This window comes from Cryptomeria japonica, chromosome 7, assembly GCF_030272615.1.
Source record: "Cryptomeria japonica chromosome 7, Sugi_1.0, whole genome shotgun sequence".
NCBI lineage: Eukaryota > Viridiplantae > Streptophyta > Pinopsida > Cupressales > Cupressaceae > Cryptomeria > Cryptomeria japonica.
This window is the reverse complement of record NC_081411.1, coordinates 814,123,742-814,145,978: the sequence shown is the minus strand read 5'-3', so window position 1 is coordinate 814,145,978 and position 22,237 is coordinate 814,123,742.

Here is a 22,237-nt window from a genome sequence, read left to right as displayed (position 1 = left end):
CATAAAATCTAAGAGCAAATATATCAAGCAAGATCAATGGAGATAGGAAGAATGGAGATCCAAACCCTATTGGACATGTGATGGTATAATCTTTGTGATTTCATTTGATTTGCATTGTCTTAGGTAATCTTCATATTTTATGGTGGATCTTTTTTGTTGTTAGGCTAGGGTTTTATGGTTGAATTCATTTAGCCTTTCAATATCGTTATTATTGTTATCCATTTTCACCATATGCAGATATAAATAAAGAAAGCCATGAGGAAACAAGGGGAGATAAAACAAGAAAAGACCATGATGATACAAGAAGAGAGCGCAGTGATAGAAGAACTTATGAAGATACAAGGAGAATCCGTATGGACAATCCTTTGTTAACTATCACTCAAAAAATGCAAACCTTACAACAACAAATACAAGATATGCAGAATGGAACGAGTTCCAAGAAGTATTCATTGGAATATATCTACCCATATCCTTTCGACAAAATTTTAAGTATGATACCATTCCCACAACCAAAAATTGAATTAGGAAGTGGGATGGCCCAATCCATCTTACCAAGAAGGAATTTCCATACCTTTTGTGCCTCCTCGCATTGAAGTAGCAGGTGATCCAAAGTTTCTTCTTCCTTCTTACACATTATGCACCTAAATGGACCCAGGAAGCCTAACCTGCACAGTCTTTCTCTTGTCAAGATTCTCTTTATTAGAACCAGCCATGAGAAGGCTCCTACTTTCAGGAGGATAGGAGATCTCCACAATAGTTTAGTTGGCAAGTCCACTCTTGCTTCCTAATTTTCAAAAATACCATAGCCAATCTTGACCGAATACTGCCCAGATTTTGATCCACACCACCTAAGCATATCTTCCTTGTCCAATAGAGGTGGCGTATACTTCTATAGGATGGACTTCAACAGAGCCTTCTAGTTTGGAATCATAGGAAGATTGTTTGGCTTCTTCCATTCCCAATGGTCTACTCCATTTGTCTTACACTTAGTGATGAAATCTACTACCTTCACACCCCACTGTGATTCCGTGACCCGTTTGATTTCCTCACACCCTTGTCTTTGATTGAGTGTTGGCCTTCCCTCCCAGGAGTCCATCTAGAATTTGGCCATTGTCCCTTTACCTAATTCCCATGTGATGTGCACAGTGATCACATGTCTACAATAGCATATGAAGTTCCAGATAGTAGATCCTTTGGGGAGGACTCTGATGGTGAAAAACCATTCCCTTTTAATCTGATCTAGATATTTATGTTTTAAAATTTGTACCCACTTCTGGTTTGGGTGAGAGTAAATTTACCATAGCAACTTTTCTCCCATTGCCTCACTAAGCAAAGTCCACTTCCGCAAACCTACCCCCCCCAGTCAGCTTGGATTGATAGACTTTGTCCCACACAATAAAGGGGATTTTGTCTCTCGCCTCTTTGCCATTCCAAAGAAATTTTATCATTCCTCTATTACTGCATCTAACCACTTTCTTTGGGATCTTTATATTTGTCATGGAATATATAGGAAGGGCAAATAGGACCGATTTGAGGAGCATTATTCATCCAGCCAAGGTAAGCCATTTACTTTTCCATCCTTCAAGACGATTGACACAACTATCAATAAGGCTATGCCATAATTCCATACTGTTTGGCCCTCCAAATAAAGGGGTACCCAATAATTTCCCAGGTAAGGTGCCTAGTTTGACTCCTAGAATATTAGTAATTTCTTGTTGTCTACCTCCCTCTGTGTTGAAAAAAAGAACTTCTGATTTTGTCCAATTGACCTATTGACCAGATGCCCTGCAGAAAGTATCTATTGTCCTTCTAATTACTGTAGTCTCTTGAAGTGAAGAATGTCTACATAACAAGGTATCATCTGCAAATTATTGATGGGTGATCGAATCCATTCCTTTTGCAATTTGAATTCCTTTCCAATTACCTTGATTTCTTTAAAAGAGAATTAATCTTCCCAAAACTTCAGCCAAGATGATGAATAAGAAGGGTGATAGTGGATCCCCGTGTTTGATCCCACAAGAGGTTTGAAACAATCCTTGTGGGCTACCATTTACTAGCACTGAGGTCCATACTCCACCTAAACATGCACGAACCCAATTAATCCATCCTTCCAAGAATCCAAACCTGTTCAGAACCTAGAATAGGAATTCTCGGTCCACCATGTCATATTCTTTCCTGATATCCAATTTAATCAATATTTGTTCCACCTTTACTTGTCTTACAATATGAATGGCTTCATGTGCAATTATTATTCCTTCAACAATCGATCTACCTAGAACAAACCCGCTTTGCTTTTCTAAAATAATGTGATTCAAAATTAGTTTCAATCGATTAGAGATGACTTTCATTACTACTTTAAAAATGGCATTACACAATGAGATTGGCCTGAATTTATTAAAAGAAGTGGGGTGCTCCACTTTGGGGATAAGGCCTATAAGTGTACAATTCAACTCCTTTGCTACATATGCCTTCCTCCGCGATTCCTTCACCACAGCCCAAACATCTTTCCCAACTATATCCCAAAAGGTTTGATAGAAGAAGATCGGGAAGCCACCCGGACCCGAGGCTTTGTCCCCCATCATGCTAAAAATCGCCTTTCAAACCTCATCAAACTGGATAGGTTTCATGAGCACCTGATTTTGTGCTTCTGTGATCAGCTCCAGAATAGCACTAAGTCCATTTTGTTGATGCTCTAGACTTATATTACCCTCCTTAGACAACAAAGTCGAGAAGAAACTGACTGCCTCTCTGTTGATATCCTCCGGGTTTTCTAATAGGACATTTTCCTTGTTATGGATGGAAGTGATTTTGTTCCAGGATCTTCTGGCCTTGACCGAATTATGGAAGAATTTTGTATTTTTGTCCCCTGCCTTAAGCGAATACTCCCTCTATTTATGCCGCCAATAGATTTCTTCCAGTGCCAGAATCTCATTGTACTATTTTTTAAGATCAAGTTCTTGCAAAAAAGACTACGAGGACATTCCATTTTGAATTATTGTTTCTTGTAATGTGGCCAGCTTCTCCTCCAAATCTTGCTTATTAGCAAAAATATTCCCAAATTTAGTGCGGTTCCACTCTTTAACTTTAGACTTAACAAATTGCAATTTCTTAACAAACCTAAAATCCATTGTACCTAGCACCTCAGGAGTCTCAGACCACCATTCCGCTATTAGGTCTCGCAGGCTCTCGTCCCTTAGCCACATCTTTTAAAATTTAAAGGGGCACCTTATGGGAGGGCCATCAAATGCTATAATGAGTTCCACCAGTAGATTATCTGAAGCAACCATCGGTTGGATGTTTAAAACAAACAAGAGGGGGGATTTCACCCAAGCTCCTCCTAGGAAAAAATGATCTAGTTTTTCTACTACATGATTCCCCAAAATCCTTCTATTCGACCATGTAAATTGTCCTTCCTTGGATTTGATTTCTCTGAGACCATTACTAATCACAAAATTTTGAAAATTTTCTTGGGATGAAGTAAGACCTCTCTTGCCCCCCACTTTATCACTTGCTTCCAGAATGGCATTAAAATATCACCCAATAATGATAATTCCTTCTTCCAGTTCTTGGATGAGAGAGGAGAGGGATTTCCATAAATTTCCTTGTTGATTTGGTTTAGTCGGTCCATAAACATTAATCAAAAAGAAATTAGCATTCAAAGGGAAGGAATGGATCTTACACACCTACCACATCTGAGAGTCACCAATTACCTCCACCCTATGATTGGATGGGTTCCAAAGTATACCCAAACCTCTCGACGCACCCTCTGAGTCTACAAAGACTCCCTCCCACTGCCTCCAAGATCTAACAAGCAAACCCGCATCCTCTTTATTAAGCTTAGTTTCCTACACAAAAACTACATCTGACCTTAATTGATCCAAACCTCTTTTGATTAATCGGCGTTTATCAGGGGCATTGCAATCCTTGACATTCCATGTTATGATTTTCATTGTCCTTCAGGGAGGGTAACTCCCTTCCCTACTGTGAGTTTTCTTTGTCCCTTGGTGCTTCAAGCCATTGCAATTCTAACTTGATTTGATTTCCTACCTCTAGATCTCTTTTCTCCCAGATGAATCTTGTTCCACTCAGGCTCAGTCTACTCTATTGTCCTTGTCTCTAGGATGTCTTCCTCATCCATCCATCCCCATTCATCATCATCTTCCTCTCCCTCAATATCTCTACTTGCATTAGCTCCATCCTTTTCTAGGGCATCCTCCTATAGATCCTCAGTCTTCTCGGTCACCTCCACCATTTGTCCCCTTCCCACAAGGGATGTGGCTCTGGACTTCGCTTCATCCAGGACCTCTATTTCTTTCTCCACCCAAGTAATAGCTTGTTCTACCCACACTACTACCTCCAATTGTTTATCGCTTAGGAAAACATCCACTATTATCTCTTCCTCTGCTGAGATCTTCTTGTTTGCGTCTGATGAAGCCTCCCCTTGGATCAAGGGTAGCTACGCAGTTTGTGTAATGCCATTCTCAGTTTCCTTCTCACCCATTTCATTTTCTTTTCTCACAAAAAAATTTACCTCTTCTTGGATTGTTGACTCCAAATGTCTCCCTTTTGGGCCAATCAAACATGTATCCTCTGAGTGTCCATCTTTTTTGCAGTATTTGCATCTTTCACTTGATTCTTCAATCTCAATCTTTTGTATACGCTGCCCTTCATTAGTGATGATCTCTATGTTTGCTGGAAGGGGGTAATGGGGTTTCCAACCAATGCAAATTCATGCATATATACTGAAATATTTGGACTCTATAGCCTCATCATCTTTGATGTAAAACCCTAATTTATTACCTATAGCTTGGAAAGACTCCTCATTCTAGTATTCTCTATGAAGGTTATATAGTTATAACCATATGGGTATCACTTCAATTGATGCCTGCAATGGGTTAAAGTTAGGTTCCCAATATCAAATATATAGTCCTCTACCACCCAAAAAAAAGAGTCTTCTATTCAAAATCCACTGTTTATCCTTCTCATTCTCAGTGATCACCAAGAAGAAACCATTTGGCATGGTTTTTAGCTCAGGCTTGCAGTTCCAATTTTCCACGCACCATCCTTTCACTTTACCCATAGATGGCCAATCTCCAAAACATTTTAGAAACAAGCCCCACACCTAGAAAAAAGCCACTGATCCGGTCCAGCTTTGATTATCTAGCATCAACGAAACTCTCTCCAGTCTCTCCTCCTCTCAACTCACAGGGGCATTGTTCGCCTTTTGCATTTTTTACTTTGGTCGCCATTTTTTTTCCTAGAAATGTTGCCATATAGTTTTTGGTCCATATTCTTTATTTCGATGCCCAAAACTGCTAAGATTCTCATTTTTTCCGAAGTTGGCCTCCCTGACTCTGGTCTCCTCCCCCCAATGCTTTTGGGGGAAAAAAAAACTTGTTCTGATCCTCCCAAACCCTACTTGGTTTTTGCCTTGGTCATTTTCCAATCAACATCTAATTGAAACCTTGATGCATATTCTAAGAATCATACCTTCTCTCCTAGAGATGTCCTCCCTATGCTCTAAAACCTTGCAAATCCTTGGGTCGAAGCCCTAGTCTCCTGCATCGCTCCATCCTGGTAAAAAAGGTATATTTGGGAAATTGAGTTTTTGAATTTGAAGAAAGGATTAAAATTTGAAAATTAATTCAAGATCTACACAATCCACAAGTTCAATTTTAAAAATAAAAAATTAGGGTTTTTTTTATTTAACCATTTAATTTTAAAAAAAATTGGAAACTGAACATGTAAATGAAAACTTGAATTGTAAAATTGAAGAGTTCTCAGATCTGAAACAGTCAATCCAATTTAGACAAATCACAAGCTCAATTTTGAATCTAAAAATTGGGGTTTTTTGTGAATTTAACCTCTAATTTGTTTTAAATCACAAGGAAATTCTTGTAATTAAAAATTTTAATTTTAAATTGCATACACTCAAATCGGAAAACAAAATTTAGAATTAAGGGTGTAAGGAGCTGGGTTAACCAAAATGTAAAGGGGAAAATTAGGTGACTTGGAAATTTGCAACAATGAAAAAGAAATCACCAAATCACATATTTTCTCTTTGTTAGGATTCACACAGATACTGAGAGGGGGGGATGAATCAGTATCTAACCGACATATAGAATTTCTTAACTTAAAACATGTAGAGCATATTACAACAGTGTACAGGTATGCAAGAAATAGTGTAATAAATAGAATTAACAACAACCACATGAAAAACACACCATAACACAATGATTTAACAAGGAAACCCAATGTGGGAAAAACCTCGGTGGGATTTGTGACCCACAATATTCACTTACTGGCCAATAAGAGAATATTACTTATAAGAGGGGCCTGCACATGTAGGAAGGCTAACTACCTAGAGCTCACTTCTTAATGGGAAGTCTCACTGACTCACAATGATGGATTATACAAATCCAGTATCTTGTACTGCTTCAAAATAGCATCTATAATGCCAAATCCAGTACTGATTTCTGCTCTGCTTCTTACATAAACGCTTAACCTATATTTCACATAATAGGTCTGCCTAATATTTCTTCCTTTTCTTACTTTTTTTACTTACTATAAAATCTCTACAATGATCTCTCTTATATATAAGAGTCATTTTACAACTTTCCAAGTCAGCTTACATAGTTTTTACAATAATAAACAAAATATAATATATCAAAAATCCTGTCGGCCTCTATGCCGGTATGCTTCCTTTCTCTGTGTCGGTGCCAATGGTCTGAGTGCCGATGTAGAGTGTGATCTATTAATGCCAGTGTAATACCTTGTCGGTGCTATAGGATTGTAAGGTTGCCATCAATGACAAAACCTTCAATCATCTACAATGTCTCATTGGAGTGTGCATATGCCAACAATCTCCCCCTTTGGCATTGATGGCAACACTCATGAGAAAATTCAAAAGTGTATCCAAAACTGTAATCCAAAAATATGTTACCAAAAATGTGTTACAAAAAAAGATATGCTCCCCCTGAGTAGATAATTCTTCTACCGGTTATTCTTCTTATTTTCTCATACTACTATTCCCCCTTTGGCATCAATGACAAAGGTTGTCAAGGTGTCAATAGAGTTGTAGCCTCAACCTTGTAACTCGGTAGTTACAATTTGAAATAGATCTGCCGAAATCAAGTTTATACTCTCCATAAACTTCTTACTATCTATTATTGCAGTCTCTATTCTTTGTACTGTACTAGTCAGGTGTTGCATATGCTTTGTCGGTGTTCTCTTTCCCTATACAAGTGCTTCAGATATTTCCTTCCGCATGAATTCTAGATAGTCCAATCTTGGAATCAGTCTTAGTCTCAATTTCTTTGCCTTATCCACTATTCTCTCCTTTTATGTTCCTAGCTTAAGTAACTCTTCCTCAAAACTTGTTATCTTATGTTCAAAAACTAATAATGTATCAGGTGAGTTAACAAAACTATCTGCAAGTTTATTGATTTCATCCTGTACCTTGCTCATCTTCTTATCTATGTCTAGTGTCAAAAAGTTTGTTTTGCAAGTATCTTTATACAAAGTTTTAAATTCCTTTAATAAGTTGCATAGTTCCGGTAGAAGTGTGTCAAATTCCCTTGTACACTTCTTTATCTGATTTTCAAAGATTTTTTGCTTTTCAAGTTCCATCTTATCCTTTAATGCCTCTTCCTTTATTTGCTCAATTGTCACTGTGTTCTCAGTGATGTATTTGGAAAAAATGTCAATTTGACTTAATGAATCTTTATTGTCTATATTGCAGTTAGGAGCTAGCCTCTTCAAAATTGGGATTGTGTCATCTATAGCTTTATAAGCTTGTGAACTACAATCTGTTATCTTTTTGATTAAATCTAAGAGTACTTCAGTTACATTAGTTGATTTATACCCTACTAATGATGAACTAACATTCTGAACTCCGTCGGTGGAGGAAGTAACCAAGCTTGTTGTGACCTCTAGTAGGTTTGTTTGTGTTTGCATTTCCTTAAGCAATGGTTTTTGTACTTCTCCTGTTGCCTGTTGTACTATTTCTTCATGAATCTATTCTTGTACCTATTCCAGAGCCTTTTTCTCTTCTTGTTTCTCTATCTGTGTCTATTGTCCTGTGTTATCATCTGTCGGTTTCTCTTGTGTTTGATCATTTTTCTCAGTTGTCGGTGGCTCACTAGCCATGTCTGTCTTACCAGTTGTATCTTTATCTACCACAATGTTGATCTTTTGTGTATCAACATTTACTGTGTATAAGACTTCAAGATTAGGATTGACATCCTCTACATCCATACTTTCAACTATTGGTTGATCTTTTGTAGTTGTTGTTACCGGTGATGTAATCAAAGGAGGTGGGGGTAAGTTGTCTTTTACTTTGATACTAGGAGGTCCACCAACTTTTCCTTTACCCTTGTCCTTGTCCTTCTGATATACCTTTATAGGTTTGTGGCTCATGTACTCTTCCTGTTTCTCTTTTTCAACTAGGAATATATCCCATGCATTTTTTGTTTCTTCAGTTACCTCATTAACTCTTCCAACCATTAAAGCAATATGCCAATGTGCAGTAGAGAATACTGACCGGTTGGCTTCTGCAATTCAATCATCTATCTCCTTAGGTGAGTTTACTAGGTAAACAGCTATTAACTTTTCAATTTTGATTTTCTTATCAAGCTCTATAACAGCTTGTCTTCTTGCTTCCAGTCTTTTGAACAGTTCATCTGGTACTTCATCTATCACTTCCATCAAAAATTTCTTATACATGTCCATGTGCAAAATAACACTATTTTCCACTTGTTCTTTTTCATCTGCTGTCAGAGTGTCGTACAATTTCTTTATATTCTTTAGTTTACCTTCCTCTGTAATTTCTGTAGACACCTAAAAATGGTCAACGCTTGCGGAATCATACTTTAACATTTACGCATTGCCTTATTTTAGGGTTTTTGCATCGCATTAACATTTCTCCTATGTCATGCACTTGGTCTTTATCATTTGCGAGCATCGAGTCCTTCTTCTTCATTCATCATTTGTCTCGTCTTTGAATTTGGTCTTGTCAGTAGCAATATTTGTCATGATTTTGGTCGATCTTATCCTATCACATTTATGTGCGTATTCATTTGTCATCATTTTGGACATCGTCAATCCTAATCGATGATGGAATTAGGGTTTTGTCCTCTTATCAATCTTGTCATTTTGTGATCGATTTTTCATCGATCCTCATCCTTGTCAATCTCATCAATCTTGTCATTTCCTATCTACAATTTCATTTAGCAATATGTCAAGAGGGGCCATGTTTTGTTTTGTCTTTTTCTTCTTTGGTATCAATTTCTTCTTTGGTGTAGTCTTTTTAACCGGAGATCTCGTTGCTTGTTGTTTCTGTCTAGTTCTCCTAGGTGAGGGTGTGGTTTCCGGTGAAGGATCTCTTTTCCTTACAACTCTTTTGAAATTTGCAGGCATATCATTCTCCGAAGAAGTAGCTATCGGTGATAGGTGAGTTTTGGGCTGTAGAGTTCCTAACTCATCCTCAGTGATACTGGTTTGTTTCAATACATCTTCTTTAATAGCCTTTGCCTATCTAGAACCTCTTCTCACAACTACTTCAACCTTTTTCACTCTCTTCTTAGATTGTATTTGACTCTCTATGGTTTCAGCACTACCAAATACTTCTTCCTTTGGTTCATTTGGTGCTTCTAGAAGTGCTTTAGCATAGGTTTCAATTATATGATCATCAGTCTCATAACCCATCTTTGTTACCCATATTGTTCTTGGGATGACTGCTTCCATCCAGATCTCATCCTTTTTTATTACAAAATATATATCATCCTTGTATTTGTCAACAATATTATGTGATAATCTGATTCTCTTCTTCATTTTGGCCTTAAGTACTTGAAAGTAGTCATGAATGTTCTTTTCCTTGTCTTCACCCATGTTATTCAATAGTTCTGTTAACTATTTTCCTACCGATATATCAAATCCAAGTTCTTTATAGCCTATACCGGGAACCTGTTTGGTTATGTGTAGCATTAAGCATACAAGTAGATTACCAAACCTAAAAGTTCATTTCTTATCTTTCTTTATCTTGCCTAAGTTGTCAATTAACTCATCTTTTAACCATTCACATATGTCAATTTTCACATTGTTTGTAATCATGTCATAAGCACTCTTAATGCATAAACTTGAAACTAAGTTGAGTCTATTTGCATGAGTAGCTTTATACCCTAAAATCATGCTAACAAATCTCACATTTGTATATGTTACATCATTTACCCTCAAGGACCTTCTATGTGATGTTGTACCAGTTAGTTTAGTTACTAGGTCATTTGAGACCTTCTTAGTCTTGTCTGGTCTTTTACTGGTGGACAGTAACCCTATGCAAGCTTCCATAGCTTCCTTGGTAATTTTGTGAATTGCATCTAACCAGAAAAATTCACCATGTACCCTTCTCAAGAATATCCTAATCACATCCTTGGGAAATTCAGGAATGCAAAGGATTTTAGTAAATCCTAGGGTTTCAATGATTTTATGTTCCGGTTTTACATTTTCAGAATTATCACATATGATATATTTATACATTGTTTTGATCTCTTCGTCTCCTAATTCCTCTATGTTGCAATGAATGTAAATTCTAGGGTCTTCAGCATAAACAACTCCTTTTCGAATTTGAGAAAAAGCACCTACACTGTCATCTTTCTTTGCTACCTTGGGAACTAGTTGAAATACAGGCCTAGGGCATTTTATAACCTCAACTATAGTAGGGTTTGCTATATATTCAAGTGCAGAGGTGGATGCCATGATGATAAATACCTTTTTTCTGCCTTAGGGTGAATTGATCGCTCGAAGTGTTCTTGCCTCTTTGCTCGAAATCCCTTAGTGCTCTTCGAATGTTTGAAATCTCAGTGAAGTGAAATGGAGCCAAAACCACAAATTTATAATGTTTATTTGCCATCTACCATATTTAATGTATGCCGGTTAAGTAGTCACTTAACATTGTCTACTGGTATAGAAGTAATTTCTATCTTCTCATCTCTAACCGAGAGAATAATAGCACATGTGTCATTAGATTGCCAAACCCTCAAAGATATTTTCTTCAATTTGATGAAGAACTTCTTGCCAGTGGAGTATTGATTGGTTCTATCAGTGAAGTAATATACCCAACATTTAGATCAGCTTTTCTAATCCATTATTTTGAGAATTCTTGCTTAACCTCTTCAACTTTTTCTTTACCTTTCAAGCTAGAACTTTTGTTGCCTGCCGATGATCCTTTGCTTCCACAGAATTTTACAATATGTCCAATTTTGTTACATACATAATAAGTCATATTATTCTTCTGAATAGCTTTTCCATAGCCTATGCTGGTTTGTGATCTACATTGATTAGATAGGTGTCCAAATCTTCCACAAACATAACATCTCACATTCATTCTGCAATTTTCAAAGTTGTGACCAACTTTGTTGCATTTTGAACATTGACTGGTGGGTGTATTGATATTCTAATAGTTTCTAGATCTACATTCATTAGCTCTATGACCATACTTATTACAGTTAAAGCATTTTCCATTGAATTTATAAGCATTAGGTTGCCTTACTGGTTTGCCATGATCCTGTGTGTTTGCAGTATCGGAGCTTTCACCAACTTCAAAGCCAATTCCAGAAGTGTCACCTTTAGGTTTTTTATTCTTCAACAAGTTGCCAAATTCCTCTGAGCTTTTCTTGAATTTTTCTTTATGTTGATTTGTAGTATCTAGTTCTCTTTCTAATACTTATTTATGCCTCATCTGTTCATTGGATTCATTCTGAGTGTGCATTAGATCTGTCTTTAACAAATCATTATCATAGCTGAGTCTTGTGTTTTCTTTTGCAGCATCACTTAGTCTTCTAGTCAAATCTTCTTCATTCTTCTTTCTATCTTCAATTTCTTTACAAAATCTCATAGTCATATCCTACATCTCATTCTTTGTTGTCATGTTCTCTTGTTTCAGCTTGTTTATCATATCATTAAGAGATTCCTTTTCATCGTTCTCATTTTGCATCTTTTCACAAAGTTCTCTTCTCTTGTTTCTTGAAATGGTAAGATTTTCTTGAAGTGCCTGAATGATATCCTGAGCTACTTTTAGATCAACTTCTAATTTGATATTTTTCAGTTTCTCTGCAACATAGTCTGAAAGAGCTACTTCTAGTTGCTTCATCAGATTTTCCATCTTTACCAGTGTCAAGATCTTCCTCAAGCTGTTAGGCTTTTGAAAATAGAGGACCAAGCTTTGATACCAATTGTTAGGATTCCCACATATACTAAGAAGGGGGGTGAATCAGTATCTAACCGGTATATAGAATTTCTTAACTTAAAACGTGTAGAGCATATTACAACAATGTACTGGTATGCAAGAAATAATGTAATAAACAGAATTAACAACAACCACATGAAAAACACACCATAACACAATGATTTAACAAGGAAACTTGGTGTGGGAAAAACCTCGATGAGATTTGTGACCCACAATATTCACTTACTAGCCAATAAGAGAATATTACTTACAAGAGGGGCATGCACATGCAGGAAGGCCAACTGCCTAGAGCTCACTGCTCAATGGGAAGTCTCACTGACTTACAATGATGGATATACAAATCTAGTATCTTGTACTGCTTCAAAATAGTATCTATAATGCCAGATCCAATACTAGTTTCTGCTCTGCTTCTTACATAAACCCTTAAACTATATTTTGCATAATAAGTCTGCTTAATATTTCTTCCTTTTCTTACTTTTTTTACTTACTATAAAATGTCTACAATGATCTCTCTTATATATAAGAGTCATTTTACAACTTGCCAAGTTGGCTTACAAAGTTTTTACAATAATAAACAAAATATAATATATCAAAAATCCTGTCGACCTCTGTGCTGGTATGCTTCCTTTCTCTGTGCCAGTGTCAGTGGTCTGAGTGTCGGCATAGAGTATGATCTGTTAATGCCGGTTTAATACATTGCCGGTGCCATAGGATTGTAAGGTTGCCATCAATGACAAAACCTTCAATCACCTACAATGTCTCATTGGAGTGTGCATATGCCAACACTCTTTGGGGAGATGATGATGCCTTTACATTTAAAAGAAGGGGTAAACCCACTAGATCTAGTCATTAATCAAATTAAGACTGAATACTAAGTAGATTGATTGAAATGGAATGTGTTTGACCCTATTTTGTAAGTTGACTAATTGAATTAAGACTAAGTGTTGGAAATGAAGACAAATATGAGAAAACAATGAGCTACATATTCAAGATTTCATCATGCACTTGGATCTGAGGATTTTGAGATGATTTGGTGCTGCTCTGTAAAATCTGCCAAAAGTAGTAGGGATCGTGTGTCCGGACCATTTCGCCCACCCTCTTGGTCCTCTGAACTTTTTGCATGTCCAAAAGGGTTCTTTTGTCTCTGCAAATAAATTTTAATTCCAGAGGTACAATTGCGCACCTACTTCCTACACACAGAAGGAAAGGGAATTATGTTGGGAATAGGGGTTTGCCTTTAGGTCAAACCTCAGTTTTTTAATTAACCAAGAGGTTAAAATAATGTAATTGAAATGACTGAAAGTAGAAATCCTCCTCTTTGAGGGGATGTTGAATTTACTAAAAAATTTAATGCTTACACATTCTTGTGAATTTTTGCTTGCCTCCACATGGAATTATGATCTCATGAATTAGAATGATGATCTCCTCTTCAATGCTTGAAATCTTGACTCTATTGCTCCAAAGCTTGAAGGAAGACTGAAAATGCTCAATTTCTCTTGACTACTTGAATGTGTGATCTCTTGAATGCTCGGATGCTTGATTAAATTTCATGATCATCAAATGACAAGGTAAATCCCTCTTATATACTTTCCAAAAGCATGAATTAATTAATTAGGACATGAGCCGACATAGAGGGGTGTTTTCCCGCTTCAAATTTGAGATTGGGGAGGGGCCCAAAAATAGGTCACCTTTAGGGAGGACCATGGTGCCACACCCTGGTCTTGCCCTAATATGGGGAAGGATCAAGGTGGTAGCTAGGTGCATCATTGAGAAGAATGAATTTTTTGACATGTGTGAGCATAATCAGGTTTCTAATCAGGCCGAGGGGTGCAAACACTAAGGCAAAGACCCAAATGTGATCAAAAATTGTGAGGGGTACAATTTTAGGATGCTACACCTCTACCCTCAAAAGGCATGCTTTCAATTCTATTTTTATTTCAAGTAGGGTTAATTCCAAACCCAAGGTTTGACCTAAGGCAAACCCCTATCCACAACCCGCTTTATTTCCTCATGTGTAACTACAACTACCCAATGGAGCTAGGAAGACTAGAACAACATTGGGACCTAGAAATAGAGCATCCAGCCAAATTTCATCAGAAAATGCCTGGAAAAAGGTTCTTTGGGGTATCGTCATCCGGGAATAATGCACTTTGGGGAGCCATGGTCCTCCCAAAACATTTCTAAATTTGATAGGTGTCTCTCGAACTACATCAAGATTTAGACTTTAAACCACAACTCAAAAGACAAGGTGATGGGTTCCCTGGTCTTGTCAATTCAATGCCAGATTTCAATTACAATTGCATAATTAGATTGTAATGCCCACAAAAATACCCTAGAGAAATAAAGCTAACATGCAATATGAGATTTTAAAAAAATTGCTTCATTTTAAAACAAAACATATAAGTAACTACTCATATGCATTTAACATCCATTAACATAATATACACATATACCCATCAAGAACGTAAACATAAAAGAATAATTATATGAACTCATTACACAAGCGTAAATAAACACAACTCTACAAGTAATCTTTCCCTAGGGTATCTCAACACCATTACCTATAGCTTCATCAATAACATCTCTATATAAGCATAATATCATAAATTACTACCATAACCAATGCATTCTAACTCAACTAACATTTCTCTTTTCATGCATACATAAGATACTTCGCTACTCTATATATCATGATTCCATTTATTAGTAATGTTAATCCCATTAAACTCCCTAAGATTCATTTTAAGAGCACCAATTCAAGTCTTGATGCTCAATCTATTATTCAATAACATCATCTTTTCTAATATTATCTACCGCATTCCTAATCTATTCTTAACCACCATAAACATTCACATATCATAATATGTATTTACATAGAACGAATTAAATTATTTCTACCAATGAATAAGTATCCAATATACAATAAGATTCATTTATATGTTCTCTTACAAGTACTATGATCATGACCTAATACATCATCTACCATTACATATACATCAACCTTTCTACATAAAGGGACATAGCCCTCAGCTAAAAATACAATTACATCATGAATTCTACACATACATATGCCATATGAGCCATATACATCAATCTGCTACAAGTATCCATCCATAGCTAAAGAAATGAGAATCCACATCCATGTACAAGAGCATCTAATGAAGAACATCCCAATGGAAGAAGGCTTCAAACCACCCAACCATGTGGAACCATAGGGAACCACCCCCCCCCCCCCCGCCCCAATCCATGCTAGAAGATGACACAAGATCCCACACATGCTATAGATCTAGGCTGACACCTAACAACCAAAGGATACAATCAAGACCATATAAGAAAGATGACTCAAAGAGAAAGACATAACTCAATACCTCCCAAGGAAACATGTCAAATCAAAGCTCAAGGTGCTAGGACCTACATGTAGGGAAAAGAATTTCATCGAAAGAAATCATAATGGGAACCTAGGCACCTATCCCAACATCCAAGAAGCTCATGCAGAGCCATCTCAACCTTGAAGGAGCAAGAGAGATTAGCTTACCTAGGTCACCAAGGCCTTCATGATCCTATCCTAGATTACCACCCCTGGGCAAGGCATTGGGGCCACCATATCCATTTCTTATCTCATTAAGATGAATTACTCCTACTACACAACCCTTCTAGAATTAATTAAATAAGTTATCACTTGATTACAAGGTAAACTCCCAATGAGATATTCTAGTGATCTATACCCCAGGTAACCTGGTTGTCTACTCCTCACAACCCCATTCACTCACTTGGAAGCCCACTCCCCCCTAACATGCACCTAGACCTTAGGGTGACAATACATACAAACATAATATAACATGGCCAAGGACTCTCTACAGCACATAGCCTAGTTATCCAAGATTCTCATCCAGATAAATAACATCAAATGCCATCATAGCATCTTCATAAACAGTATATAATCACAATATCAATGATCATATCCATTATGAGCCTAGGTAGGTAACACAAATAACACATAAAATCCATTCCAATAAGTAAACCATTCCTGGGACAACTCAGGAACCCTGATAATCAAAAGACAATAACCTAGAAGAAATAAAATTGGATAATCAACTCAGAAAACCCAAAAATGATCAAAAGACATGATCAAAACCACAAAATGATCAAAAGCACAAAAGAATTGTAGTTGCCAGATATTCTTTCTATTATATATAGTTGGGGGAGTTATGTTCATATTTCATTTATTGATTGATGTATTTTCATGAACGGCTCTGTGGATTTCTTGAGATTGTTGTGAATCAGTGTTGGTCGGGGGGATGTTGGAATTGATTTATGCGCTAAAAGAATTGTTCTATTTGGATGCACTATTAGAATTAACCCTAATTGAATTAATTAATTAACCAATAATCACAATTCCTCAAAACAAACCAACATAGGGTAACACAGAATACCACACGATGCTATACGACGACTCAACTCAAGATACTAGACTAACAAGCTTACCAACTTAAACCTAGAGTATAGAATAGGATCTCGTGTCACCTCCAATAAACTTGTCATTCGGATGAAGACACGCTCATATATGTGAAGCCAGGTGCACTCAATGTTTGGTACCTGCAAACGTGTCACCATCAATACACATACAGTAACATATATCATGAAATAAACAAACAAGTGAAAAGGAATCACAACATCATATCGTGCTCACGAATCAATGATATGACATTGTCCCTATCACAACCACACTAGAAGACAAACACAATCAAACAAGCACTATCATAGTCATCATATCAATTGCAATCGTGAAGTAAGGTTATTACATAATAAGATACCATCAAATCATCGTAAGCAATTATAAACCATACATATAAAATGAATACACATAGATCATCAAATAGTAATTCATCATCATAATAATCTATGAATATCAGCATCCACATGAAATCATAATGTCAAATGCAAATACGATACATCTATCATCAATAATAAAGCATCCAAATCATAAGTGTGTCCATAAACATCTAATCAAAAGCATCCCAAAATAGTTTAAGCTATATCAATATAGTCTATCGATGCACAAAAGGAAAGATGAATTGGGGAGGGGCACTACATAGATTCCCCTTCCTTTTTTGTACCAGTTGTAAAGTTTCTATTTCATTATCAATTAGCATAATCAGTCCAAGTTGCTAATTCATGCATTTACCTTCTTTTCCTAGGTTTGGCATTCAATTTACATCTTTTAAATTACATTTTTAACTCAAACAAGGGGAATAGGACTTTTCAATCAACATCTAACCATCTTCCTAATAGAATTTGTTAGGATTGATGATAGTCCCAAAGATACTGAGAGGGGGGGTGAATCAGTATCTAACTGGTTAATAGATTCTTTAACCTTATTAAGTATTTTGCATTCCAAAACAACGTACCGGTAAACAATAATTAATGCAGTAAATAAGAAAAGTAAAGACAGCATAGAAAACACACCATAACACAAGATGTTTAACAAGGAAACCTGGTGTGGGAAAAACCTCGGTGGGATTTGTGACCCACAATATTCACTCACTGGCCAATGAATGGATATTACTTACAAGAGGGGCCTGCACATGCAGGAAGGCCAACTGCCTAGAGCTCACTGCTCAATCACAAAAAGGAAGTCTCACTGACTTACAAAATGGATTATGAAAATCCAATATAATGTACTACTATAATTCAGCATCTGCTATGTCGGGTTCAGTACCGGTTTAAGCTCATACAATAACCATAAACCTTATACAAAATTTGCCTTAATATTCGCTCTTCACTTCACATCCATGATACCTCATTACAAAATGATTTACAAGACCTCATACATATATGAGTCTTATTACAATAGGCCTTGTCGGCTTTACAAAAGATATTTATAATTAAATACAATAAAAAAACTTTATTCTTGTCAGCTAGGATGCCAGTATACATTGTTGTTGTCGGTGAAGTGTTTGTCGATGTCGACGCCTACCGATGTTGGTGCCTGAAGATATCCACAAGGTTTTTGGTAAGTTGCCATCAATGACAACATCATCATTTCTCACTAGAGTGTAGAATGCCAACAATCTCCCCCTTTGGCATTGACGGCAACACTCATGAGCAAAATCCAAAAATCTATTCCAAAAATGAAGTCCAAAATTTTACCAAAAATGTGTGCTCCCCCTGAGTAGATGATCTCCTCTGATGATCATTTTTCTTTGTCTACTACTCCCCCTTTGACATCAATGACAAAGGTTGTCACAAATTGTCAAATGAGTGTAGTTTTCAGCTTGAACTTTGTAACCGGTTGGTTACAATATGGAATAAGTCTGCTAAGACCAAATTCAAACTCTGAATAAACCTATTAATGTCCTTCATAGCTGCCTCAGTTCTCTGAATTATACCGGTGAGATGATGTATTTGTTCTTCCAGTGTCTTTTGACCTTGAATTAGTGCCTCAGAGATTTCTTTCCTTAGAGGGATAAGGTTATCTAACTTAGGACTGAGTTTGCACTTAAGCTCTCTGGCTTTTCCCTTTAACCTCTCCTTCTCTTTCTCTAACTTCTCCATTTTTTCTTCAAATCCAGCAATTTCTTGTTCAATAACTGATATAGGTTCAGATGAACCAATGATATTATCAGCTATGTCATTAATCTCCTTTTGAACTTTGTTGATTTCTTTGTCAATATCAACTATCAATAGATTTGTCTTGCAAGTATCTTTGTACAATTCCTTAAACTCTGTAATTGTTGTGCTCAGTGTCATTAAAAGAGTATCAATATGTTCCATGAACTTCTTTATTGTTTCCTCAAAGAATTTCTCTTTTTCCTTTTCCATTTTCTCCTTGAATGTTTCCTCATTTATTTGATCAACTGTCAGTATATTACCAGTAATATATTTAGACAATGTGTCTAACTATCCTAAAGAATCCTTTACCTGATCTAAATTGCATTTTGGTGCAATCAACTTAAGAATAGGAATTGTGTCATCAATTTCCTTATAGGCCAATGCATTACAATTTGTTATTTTCTTTATTAAATCCAAAAGTACTTCAGTCACATTGGTGGGTCTAAATTCTATCAGTGAAGTATTGGATGTATGCCCAACTACCTTTACAATCTCAATGCTTCTGGTATGAGTAACCGCTTTGCTTGTCTCAACCTCTGGTGGGTTAGTCTATGTCTACATTTCCACTAGCAAAGGTTTTGGTTTCTTTATGGTTACCAGTTTCACTATCTCAATGTGTCCCTGTGACTTTGTCGGTTTCTTTACTGTCGGTATCTTAGTTACTATCTCTCTAGGTTTCTCTATGCTAACATTGGTATTGTCAATAACCATTTCACTATCCAATGTTTCCACTGAATGCTTAGTTTGTTGTGTCTGTATTCCAATCTCAATGTGTTTTTCCTGTGTTCCAACCTCAATATTATCTGTCGGTTGCTCAGTAGAAACATCTTTCTTTTCCTCTATGCTTTCCTTATCAACTACAATTTTAACCTCCTGAGTGTCTATGTTCATAGTGTACAGAATTTCAAACTCAGGGTTTGTATCCTCATGTGGTGTATCCACATTCTCAGTAGCCAATGTGCTATCGGTCTGTACGAGTGGAGTAACTGAAGGTGGTGGTAGGTTATCAGTTACTTTAATGTTTGGAAGTCCACCTACTTTACCTTTCCCCTTGTCTATGTCCTTCTGATAAACCTTGAAAGTTTTAGGTCTTTTTAGTTCTTCTTGTTTTTCCTTCTCTACAAAGAAAATGTCCCATTTGTCTGTTGTTTCTTCTATAATTTCATTTACCCTACTAGCCATTAGGCTCACATGCTGGTGTCCACTTGCAAAAACTAACCTATTTGCTTCACTGATCAATTCGTCAATTTCTTCAACAGAGTTGACCGGATGTATAGCTAGTAGTTTTTCAATTTTAAGTTTCTTATCAAGCTCCATGACTGCAATCCTTTTTGCATCTAACCGCCTATACAATTCACTAGGTAAATCATCTACAAATTCTATTAGCACTTCTTATATATTTTAAGATGTAGGATGATGCTATTCTCTATACTTTCTTTCTCTTCATTAGTGAATGTATCATATAATTTGCTCACATTAGATAAGTTTTCATCATCAGTTATTTCATTCAGTAAGTTGTCCAATGGTGGTATAACCTGTTGCTAGTTTTTCTTCTTTGGTGTCAACTTCTTTGTCGGTGGTCTTAGTTCTTTTTGCTTCTGCCTTGTTGTCCTTGTTTTCTTGGGACGAGGAGAGGGTATTGGTGAGGGTTTTCTCTTCCTATCAACTCTTCTAAACTCAGCAGGAATTTCACTGTCGGAGGATGTACCAACCGGTGAGAGATGTGCCTTTGGTTGTAATCCTTCCAAGTCACTTTCCTTTATTCTAGTTATGTTCATTATGTTTTCTTTTATTTCTTTAACTTGCTTAGATGCACTTCTTATATATTTTTCTCTTCTCTTTCATTGTTTTAATGTTTGTACACCACTTTCTATTGTTTATGCACTTCCAAAAACTTTTTCTTCTGGTTCTCTAGGGGCTTCTAGTAGGGATTTAGCATAAGTTTCAATGATATTTACATCTACCTCATATCCCATTTCTGTTACCCATACAGTTCTAAGAAGAACTCCCTCCATCCATATCTCATCCTTCTTGATTACAAAACATATTTCCTTCTCATATTTATCTACAATACTTTGTGGTAATCTCTCTCTTGTTTTCATTTTTGCTTTGAATGTTTTGAATTACTATGTTATATTGTTATCCTTATATGTCCCCATACCAATGAATATATCTAGCAGTTGTTTTCCTACTGGTATATCATAACCAAAGTCTTTCTTACCAATACTAGGAACCTCTTTTGTAATATACAACATTAGACATACAAGAAGATTGCCAAAACGGAAAGTACCTTTCTTGTCTCCTTTGATCTTTTTCAGATTATCTATCAACTCATCCTTTAACCACTCACATATATCTATCTTTGCATCACTGTTGACCATATCATATGCACTTTTAATACAAAGACTGGAAACAGAGTTGAGTCGGTTTGCATGGGTGGCCTTATAACCTAAAATAATACTTATAAATCTGACATTCTTATCTTTAACATGATTTACTCTAAGGGATCTATTGTCATAGGTTGCTCCTATTAATGTCATCACTGTGTTATTAGGAACCTTTTTAGTTTTATCTGGCCTACTATCGGTGGAGGGTAAGCCAGTCACTGCCCTAATTGCTTCTCTAGTGATTTTACAAATAGAGTCTAGCCAAAAGAATTCACCATGAACTCTGCTAAGCACAATCCTTACTACCTCCTTAGGAAATTCTGGGATGTCAAGGATTTCCACAAAACCTAAAGTTTCAATAACCTTATGTTCAGGTTTCATAATTCCACTTTCATCACATATAACATTTTTATACATTTTCAATATTTTTTTTGAACCTAATTCCTCAATATGGCAATGAATATAGATTTTAGGATCTTTAGCATATGCAACACCTTTTGGAATTTTTGAAAAATCTCCTAGGGAATCATCATGATTCGCTATCTTGGGAATGATCTTAAAAATGGGTCTAGGACGTTTAACTACTTCCACAATAGTACAGTTTGCAATAAATTTCGGAGCAGAGGAGGAAGCCATTGATAAATACCTTAATCTGCCTGATAGGTTTGAATCCTTGAAAGAACTTGCTTCACTTCTCACTAAGGATTCCTTTGCTCGTATTTTCATGCTCTTTGAAAGTTTGAATGCTTGGTGAATTGAAAAAGAGGGAAAATCACTTATTTATAATGTCTTTTCCTTCAACAACTACATTAAATGCTCATCGGTTAAGTGAAACCTAACACATCTGTCAGTAGAGAACAAGTCCATCTTCTCACCATCAACCGAGGGTAAAATTGCATGATTTTCAACTTGTTGCAATACCCCCAAGGGTTACTTCTTAGTTGGATGAAGAATCTCCTGCTGATGGAGTAATACTTTGTTCTACTGATGAAGGAAT